This window comes from Mustela nivalis (genome assembly GCF_964662115.1).
Source record: "Mustela nivalis genome assembly, chromosome: 14".
In the NCBI taxonomy this organism is placed as follows: Eukaryota; Metazoa; Chordata; class Mammalia; order Carnivora; family Mustelidae; genus Mustela; species Mustela nivalis.
The window spans coordinates 6,573,356-6,583,025 of NC_139033.1; the positions used below are offsets into that span (position 1 = coordinate 6,573,356).

At 50.7% G+C, this 9,670-nt stretch overlaps 1 long non-coding RNA gene across 2 annotated transcripts; it reads right to left on the reverse strand.

Annotated features, from left to right (window-relative positions):
- Nucleotides 1-2,167: 2,167 nt before the first annotated feature.
- LOC309848334 lies at nt 2,168-3,337 on the reverse strand. 2 transcript variants are annotated; one of them, XR_014302966.1, is made up of 2 exons: nt 3,091-3,337; nt 2,168-2,400 (listed from the first exon to the last, which is right to left on the reverse strand). It is a non-coding gene; the product is annotated as an uncharacterized lncRNA (long non-coding RNA). The 2 variants fall into 2 exon arrangements; XR_014302967.1 differs by having other exon boundaries at nt 2,911-3,337.
- Between the last annotated feature and the right edge of the window lie 6,333 nt (nt 3,338-9,670).

Consider the following 9,670-nt stretch of genomic DNA (forward strand, 5'->3'; position numbering starts at 1 on the left):
GTATATTTTAAACGCCACTCCAGATAGTGACGAAGAATGACAGAAGTCACTCAAGTGCTATTTCTTTGTGTCTGTAATCACTGTTTATTTTTAATCTGCTGCTTAAATGTAGGAATATATTAGTATTATCTCAGAGGTTGGAAACACAAACCAAGCCAAAAGTGACTTTGGACAGTTCCAAACCGTTAAGAACTTCTGAAACGATTACATGTAGCTGAGTCCACCTGTGGCAGGAGCCAGTGTATAATCTGGGCAAGGGCGAGGGGTGGTTCTCTGAATTTGCTTACAGGTAGAACACCATGTTCATTAAAGGATAAGTAATAAAAATGGACTCATTTGAAACTTATTCTTAAAACTTAACAGTAATGATGGGGCGCCTAGGTGGCTCAGTGGGTTAAAGCCTCTGCCTTGGGTTCAGGTCATGATCCCAGGGTCCTGGGATGGAGCCCTGCATCAGGCTCTCTGCTCAGCAGGGAGTCTGATTCCCTTCCTCTCTCTCTCTCTCTGCCTGCCTCTCTGCCTACTTGTGATCTCTTTCTCTCTGTCAAATAAATAAATAAAATCTTTAAAAAAAAACCTGAACAGTAATGCAGCGGTGGTTTGTAGTTTAGACAAACAAAATACTTTCTCAGGGTGGAATATTTATTTGATCACTGACTTCAGTTACAATAGACAGTATTCAGTGATAATAAAAAGCAGACTGACTTCAGCCAGTTTTATTATTACTGTAAAGTTTTCTCCAGACAGCTCATTATTGCCTTCTTTCAGAATGGGCCACCCCCCCAAGTCCTGCCCTTGGTATTCATCATTGCTAGGGAATGCTGGGACAGATCAGGGTTGAGGCTAGGGGTCAAAGGGGACTTCGGCTTTACGTCTAATTTTCTAACTTTTTCCAGCATAGTCGCTAAAAACATGGGCTCCAAAGTCAGACTTCTGAGATTCCAGTTGGCCCCATGGGTGTGTGACCCTGGGTTAGTTACTTAATTTCTTCTGGTCATGCTTTCCTCATCTGTCCCGTGGAGCTAATGCTATGTCCGAGAATGGCTATGAGGACAATGTGAGGTAATTTGCATAAAATGTGTAGAAACACCTCCTGGCATACACTAGGAGCTCAATAATGGTAGCTGTATTTTTAGAGGGACAAAGTTTTCATGTTTTTAAAAATGTATGCCTAAACATACTCCTACCATACAATCTTGTAATCACATTCGCTGGTATTTACTCAAAGGAGTTGAAAGCTCTCTCTCTCTCTTTTTAAATTGTTATTTATTTATTTTTGAGAGAGAGAAAAGCACATACAAGTAGGGGGAGGGGCAGAGGAAGAAGCAGGCTCCTCGCTGAACAGGGAGCCCGATGCAGGACCCAGGACCCTGAGATCATGACCTGAACCAAAGGCAGATTCTTAACCAACCAACCCACCCAGGTGCCCAGGAGTTGAAATCTTTTTCCGCACAAAAACCTGCACACAGATGTTTATAGCAGCCTTATTCATAATTACCAAGATTTGGAAGCGACCAAAATACCCTTCGATGGGTAAATGGATGAATGAATTGTGGTCCGTCCACAGCGTAGAATATTATTCAGCACGGAAGAGGAAGGAACCACGAAAGACATGGAGGAAACTTACATGTCTATCACTAAGTGAAAGAAGCCGATCTGAAAGGCCACACAGCGTGTGATTCCAACTCTGGGACATTCTGGAAAAGCAAAACTAGGGGAAAGATAAAAAGATCAGTGGTTAGCAGGGGTTAGTGAGGAGGGAGGGATGGATAGGCAGAGCACGAGGAATATTTAGAGCAGGCAACGTGTTCTCTGTGATACCGTGACGGAGGATACACATCATTATACATTTACCCAAACCCACAGAATGTGCAGCACCAAGAGGGAGCCCAGGTGTAAGCTACAGGCTCTGATAAGAACGGCGAGGACATGTCCATGTCGGTTCATGGAGTATAACAGGTGTCCTGGTGCAGGATGTTGACTATGGGGGAGACAAGGGGTGGGGAGCAGGAGGATGTAGGAACTCAGTGTACTTTCTGTTCAATTTTGCTGTGAATCTAAAACCACCCTGAAAATTAAAATTTATTAAAAAAAAAAAAGCCAATGTCTAGGAAAAAAAAGCTAGAATGTCAACATGTTAATCAAGGTTAATGGAAGGTAGTAGGAATACGTAGGGTGGCTCTTTTATTATTTGTGCTTTTTAAAAAGTATGTCACCACCACCACCCCTTCCGTCTTGAGGTTGGAAGGCAGGGAACTTGTCTCTGGGGCCTCCACTGCTGAATCAGAGCCCGGGTCTGATGCTTCAAGAGCTGTTCAGGACAGCTGCTGTGGCCTGGTGCATGGAACGCTCTGGCATGACCCAGGAGGCACCTTCTCTCTCTGAGTAGATTTCCTTTGTCTGGAGTGGACATGAGGAGAAGCCAAGTTGCTGAGGAGGTGGGAGGGGCCTGGGCCGGGTTGGCAAAGAAAGTGGGAGCCGCTTCAAGGTTCGGAGGGTTTCGTAGGACGCAGAGATAGGGCACAGGACTGGATAGGAGCTCGCCTAGAGCACGAGCCCTGGTGCTTGTCCATCCACCTGTCCACTCACCTCTCTATCCTTCCGCCCGTCTGCCTGTCTGCCCATCTGTCCATCTGTCCATTCATCCATCCATCCATACAGCCAACCGCCCAACTCTCCACCCCTCCTACCTGCCTTCCGACCTGCCTGTCTGCCCCCCAGTCCGTCCTCTCATGCCTCCCTTTCATTCATTCATTCATTTATTCCACAGATATTAGTTGAGCATATGCTATGTGCCAGGAACTGGGCTAGGCCTGGGACATTGCTGTGAACACGGCAGACACAGTACCTATCTTCCTGCGGCTGACAGTCTCGTGGGGGCGCAGCAATTACAAGTAAACAGACACTCACGTTGGACGGAGACTCAAGGGAAGACGAGGAGGCTGCTGTCTGTCTGTCTGACTGACCATCCACCTGCGAGCACTCCTACCTCTCCTGACATTTTTCCGTCTGTCCCCGTCAGCCTGGTGTAGTCCCCAGGAGCCCAGGGGCTCCTTCCTAGAACCTGCCTTCGCTCTTGTCCCGACTCACCCAATTGAGAATTTCTGGTGCACCTGCTAAAAATACAGATTTCTAGAACTCTCCTGGAGACAGCCACACAAGTACCGTGAGTGTTCAGCAAGCTCCCCGTTCCGACAAGCTGGTGTGTGCTGCGTAGGTGTGGGGAAGCGTAGCTCCTCCTTTCCCTCCTACCCTCAGCTGCGGCCCTGAGCCTCAGGTACAGCTCCAGGATCATGGGGACAGCTGGGCCCGGGGGACAGGGCCCCAGGGGACACACCTGGGCTGGTTCTCACGACCTGGAGCCCTGGGAGGGAGGGCTTCCTAGGGCCAGGGGTCAGATCTGCTCAGTGCCAGGTTTCCAGGAGCAAGAAGAGGCCAGGCCTCCAGGAAAGCAAGGAGAGAGGTGCCCACAGGATCCGCCCGCCCAGCTCCTAAGCAGAAGGAGGAGGAGGAGCCTTGAAGGGTCCCAGCAGGTAGGAGGCCTGGGCAGGGAGCAGCGCAGCCCTTCTGCTGCTAGGGAGGGGCCTTCTGCCAAGACTTCGTACCCACCACCCACTTGACAGTCCTGGGCAGGGTCTGAATTTGGCTAAGGAAAGCGCCTAGCGTGGGTATGGGAGGGGTCAGGGTAGTGTTGGCTGGGCAGAGAAGGTGTTCCTAGAGGGAGCACAGTGGGAGCCAAGAGCAGAGATAAGGTCAGTGTCTGGGTTTGAGGCCCCGTCCCCTGCAGAGCAAGGCCTGAGGGCACGTCATTAGGGAGACCTGGGGGACTTCTCTCTCTCAGCATTCGAGAGAGATCCAGACCACCCTCACTTCCCGAGGTTCCCCAAATACAGGAAAATGAGGACATTTCTAAACAGGGCGTTGAAACCTTTCCGGTATTTTATTTTTTATTTATTTTTTAAGATTTTATTTATTTGACGGACAGAGATCACAAGTAGGCAGAGAGAGAGGGGAGGAAGCAAGCTCCCTGTCTAGCAAGCAGAGAGCCCCATGCAGGGCTTGATCCCAGGACCCTGGGATCATGACCTGAGCCCAAGGCAGAGGCTTTAACCCACTGAGCCACCCAGGCACTCCTCTTTCTGGTATTTTAAACACTTGCAAGGAACTAATGGGACTACATTTAACACCCAGCCTCAACAGGGCACTGGAAGTAGGCTGGTCACAGGAAAACAACACGATGTATTTTAAATATGAATTCATAACAAACCCCAGGTGGCATAGCCCGGGGCTGGGAAGAAGTTAAAAGCTGTCTGTTGAGGGGCGCCTGAGTGGCTCAGTGGGTTAAGCCTCTGCCTTCGGCTCGGGTCATGATCTCAGGGTCCTGGGATAGAGCCCCGCATCGGGCTCTCTGCTCAGCGGGGAGCCTGCTTCCTCCTCTCTCTGCCTGCTTCTCTGCCTACTTGTGATCTGTCAAATAAATAAATACAATCTTTAAAAAAAAAAAAAAAAAGCTGTCTGTTGAGTGTCTCCGCTTGGGACCTTATCACGGCATCTCCAAGGCTGTATGAGCGCCCACCACCATTTGACCCAGAGATAAGGTCAGTGTCTGGGTTTGAGGCCCCGTCCCCTGCAGAGCAAGGCCTGAGGGCACGTCATTAGGGAGACCTGGGGGACTTCTAGGAGAGGTAGTTAGTTGTGTTGTAGGGTCCTGGGACCCCAGAAAGAGTTCTTGACACCATGTAGGGGGCAACTTAGTAAGTTTATTTGAGTTGCAAGGGGACAGGCACAGAGGGCAGAAAGGACTGCCCTTTTGCTGTGTGAGGCTGATGGTTACAGGCTTGGTGCTCCAGGGCAGGGGCTGTGCAGGGAGTACTAGATCGTACGTGTCTTCTTCAGATTTCTACTTGGAAACTCCTTTCCCAAGACTTCCCTGGTGCTTATCATTCAGTTTGGTATGAACTTCTGGTATGATATACAAGCAATTCAGGAGGACCTTAAAGAATGTGGCTACCCCACAGGTATTTGATCCTTATCCGAGCTCGGCAGGCTGTAGGTCAGTCTTTCCGTCTAAAGGTGAACATTTTTCTGCTTCCATTCCTCATCTGTGAGCTGCAGTGGTGCACCATGGGAGCGTGAAGGAAGCATCTCAGCCAGCCTGGGAAAGCCTGGGCGCCTTCCTGGAAGAGGAGGGTGTCTAACCCGGGACCTGGAAGAGGAACAAGTGTGAGCCATGTGAGGAAGGGTACAGAGGGGGCTCCCAGAGGAGGGCATGGCAAGGAACTGGCCAGAGGAGGCTGGCCAAAGTCCGTGGTAGGACTGTTGAGGACGGAGAGGTGCATTAGCAGACACAGAGACTGATGTCCTCCCGGATGTACTCGGGAATTCAGTCTTTAATGCTCTAAGTCAGGTCAGCTAGACTTTCTTTCTTTCTTTCTTTCTTTTTTTTTAACTGTATTTATTTATTTGACAGAGAAATCACAAGTAGGCAGAGAGGCAGGTGGAGAGAAGGGGAAGCAGGCTCCCTGCTGAGCAGAGAGCCCAATGCAGGGCTCGATCCCAGGACCCCGGGATCATGACCTGAGCTGAAGGCAGAGGCTTAACTCACTGAGCTACCCAGGCGCCCCCAGACTTTCTTTAATTAAAGATATTGCTGTTGTGGTTTTTGCATATATCTCTGGCTAACACAGAATGTAACTCCCGTTATTTTAATCTGCTGTTTCCTTGACTTATACTCCTCCATATACTTAACTCTAGGAGGGTAGGGATGATATATTTCTTGAGCAACACAGTGCCTGTATTAGAGATGTTGGAGCTGGCCTGACTCTGCCTTGCTAAGTCTAGAAAAATCAGCAATGCGTTGCCTCTCGTAGAATGAGGAGAGGCTGAGCGCGAGGGGAAGAGGTGTGGGAGTGCGTCCCCCGCACACAGCACAGCAAAGGCACAGGGGCACAAAATGGCAACAGTGTATTTGAGGCAAGCTGGAAAGTTCATCGTGTGTACGGTTTTGGTGAAAGGAGGTGATAGGAATAAGGAGCGAACAGAAGAAAACCAGAAGAGAAAAAGAGACCTTAAAAAAAAAAAAGTTTAGGATCCCATAAAGTAAGGCATAGTGTGATGGTCTCACCATTCCCACAGCCCTCCTGCTGCCCTCCCCCCAATAAGCCAGTTGTCACACAGGAACGGCTCTCAGGTGACCACATTCTGTTTAGTCTGCAGTGTTCTATCTTGTTGGGTTAGCTTTTGGGGTGGGTGGGTCTCCAGATTTAAAATTCAGGAGATTTTGCATTAAAAGGATGTAAAATTCTTTTAATGTGAAACTCTAGCTTTCCAGCTTCTTGGGAAAGAGGAGCTAGTCGGGGCACACTGCAACATCCCCACTCTCACCAGAGCTGAGGGGCAGCCACGGGTGCCCCAGTAGATGGGGGAGGGTCTCTCCAGTTCATTCGGGGCCCCCCACCCCATCTCCAGCCCACTTCCTCATTGACATGCACCCAGCCTGGCCCCAGGAGGCATTGGGGGCTGGGGTCCTTGCCTTGGGTCCCTCCATGTCAAGGTCCCAACATACCCTGGGAGCTGCCCTATTTCCTCCCACCCCCACATACTCAGTCAGCAACCCCTGGGAGCAACAGGGCATCTAGGGTGGTGCGTGGAGGGTCCTAAGCTCTCAGCCCCCGCTACAAGCCCCCATAGCTAGAGAGGCTGCTCTGGGCATCTCTCCAGCTGAGTCAGGTGCACGGCAGCGCGAATCGGGCCAGACAGAGGGAAACCAGGGAAGGAAGGTGGAGAATTGAAAAGAGGAAGCCGGGACCACACCTCCTTCCGCCTCATCCGAGGCGATTCGCCCCGTTCCACTTACTCGCCTCAGCCTCTCCTTACCCTTTCCATAATCTAGTACTCACAGCTCAGAATTTGGTGCCAGGAAAAAGCTGAGTTTACCTCTTCCTCTTAAGCAGGAGCAATAATGACACCGACTCATGGGTCACTGTGGGGAGGCGATGGGGTCATACCCATAAACGGTGGGCACAGTACCTGGCACTTTGTTCCAGAAAAGGCAAATGCTTCTCTGCATTATGTCTTCAGTCTAGTTCTTTCTCGGAGTGTCTGTGGCAGATGCGGTCGGTGTGCTGCGCGTACCCCATGAGGATGTCTTCCCCGTGTTTGTGCACACCAGCTCTCCGTGTGCCTTCGCTCCCAACAGCCAGAACCCAGTCTGTGTGGGAGAGAACCGGAGGGTCTGGAAATTTACATCCTTCTGGGGGTGATCCCTACCCAGTGATCGAGGGGCGCAGTCTCCTCACGCCCTAACGGGGGCAACTCTGGGATCTCGTCTACACTGTCTGCAGCACTTCCCTATGACCGAGCCTCTGGGGACTTTACTGATAGCACAGCCTCCCGTGTTCACCTTCCCTCCTCCTACTTCCCTCGCTCCCCTACCATTCTTCATGGAGATGTGTCCCAATCAACCACAGCCAAGCAAATCCTCATCTCAGGGTCTGCTTCTGGGGAACCCAACCAAAGGCAGCATCTCTCTTCACGTCGGCCTCCCAAAAGCTCCTCCCTCCCAACCTGGTTCCATCCCTTCCTTGCTCTCCACGCCTCCTCCCTGCTCTGCCTTTGCCTCACTCAGGCACCTCCACCACCGACTTGGAAGCAGATGGCATCATCTGGGCGAGAGAGCTCCCTTCGCACTGATTTATGATCCTTGACTGGGCAGCGCTATTTTTAGCCACCTCTCTCCACCTTCTGCTGTCCTCCGCGGTGGAGGAATTTCTGCCCTGGTTTGTGGGCATCCGAGGGTGGCGATGTCCGTGGTTTTCAGCTGGGGACAATTTTGTCATTCCCCCCTCACCGTCCCCCTGGAGACTTTTCGCAATGCCTGGAGATGTTTTTGGCCATCACAGCTGGGGCGAGGATCCTTGCATCCAGTGGGTAGACTAGAGATGCTGGCAAATATCCTATAAGGCACAGGGCAGCCGTCCCCCATTCATAAAGAATGCTCTGGTCCCAAATGTCCATGGTGCTGAGGTTGAGAGCCCCTGGGCCATGGGTTTCTCGACTTCTTTTATTTTGTCATTGTGTGAGGATGTTACGGTCTCCTCCTGCAAACGCAGAAAAGAGAAGTCAAGATGCTAGGTGGGGCTGTTTAAAGCCCACAGTGAGAAGAGGCCCAGAAATGCTAACACGTAACCCATGTCAGCATTCACTCTGTGCTCGGCCTGTAGCGGGCAGTGTACGTTATTAGATTATTGCTTTATCACTTTGCAGGTTAAAAAAAGATGAGATTCAGAGAGGTAGTGGTGTTGATTAGCACAGTTGAGACTGGCCGGTCCTTGCTCTTAAACACTGTTACTCGATGAGTCAGCTAACAAAGAGATTTTAGAATGCTTCCTCGAAACAGGATTCAACTACATTTATTTATTGTGTACGAGGCATCTGTGGTCCCAGCTTGAAGGCAGGCTGGGTGCATATCCGAGAGATCTGTCCATGAGACAGCAATTACTGAGGCTCTGTCCCCATGAGGGGGTGAGGTCTTCTCCCTACGGATGCTCCAAGCTGGACAGATGTTGGGTCAGTGATGGCCCTGCGAAGCAGTCTCTCCTCACGATGTATCAGTCAGCTTTTGCCGTGTAACGATCCATCCCACGATGTAAGTGCTTACCGTTCTAAGTCCCTATTTCAGTTCATAATGCTGCAAGTTGGCAGTGTAAGCTGGGTCGGGTGAGTGGCCCTTCTGGTTTCCGGTGGGTTCACTGATGCCCTGTGGTCACTGACAACAGGGCATCAGCGAACCAGAGCAACCAGGGGCTGGCTGATCTGGAAAGCCTTAGCTAGGCTGGCTGGTGTCTGCTCCAGCTGCTCTCTGCCCCCAGCAGGTGAGTCCGCCCTTGTAATTGTGCTGGTGTGGGACAGCAGCTGCAGAGGACTCTTGAAAGCCTATGTGAGGCACTGGGAAATGTCACTTCTGCTGCATCCTGTTGGTCAAAGCCGGGGACACAACTGGCCCCGATTCAAGGGGTGAGGAAATAAATTGGTTAGCAGAAAGAGTCACACAGGGTTGCTGTCATTTTTGTAATCTGCCACCACGGCATTTTCCTTCCTGGCCCGGGTCAGGTGGTGACGTGGCATCTTTGTGGCCAGTGGCACCAGCACTTAACCTGGCTCTAAGAAGTTGTCAGGTACTTAGCTAGGTAGCTTCAGCAAGTCACTTAGCTTCTCTGGACCTCAGCTTTTTGTTTGTTTGTTTGTTTGTTTGTTCCGTTTCTATTATAGGTAAAATATACCCGTCCTGCCTGCCTCATCGGGTGTCATAGAGCTCACATAAGACAGTGGAGAAAGAAAGGCCTATCATTTCATTTTCTGTCCTTGAAACAGAAGGAAGCCTGGCTGCTCACGCTGGGCACGTGCCTCTCTCCCCCTGAGCTGAGGCTCCCGTAATTCATCAGTAGCCAAAGCTTGACAAGCCCCCGGTGGTTCTCCATCAATCCTCCTGTCTGTTTTCCCAGGGAAAACCCAAGTGGTTTTGCCAGAACAATCTCGGGACCTTTTTTTTATCAAGTTTGAATATTAAGCATCGGCCAAGTGCCCCTTTTCTGGCTCTGTTATTTGATCTAAAAGCAAACTTTTGAGATTCCTTGCCCTGACCTCGTCTCATTGACGCACTGGCAAAGGC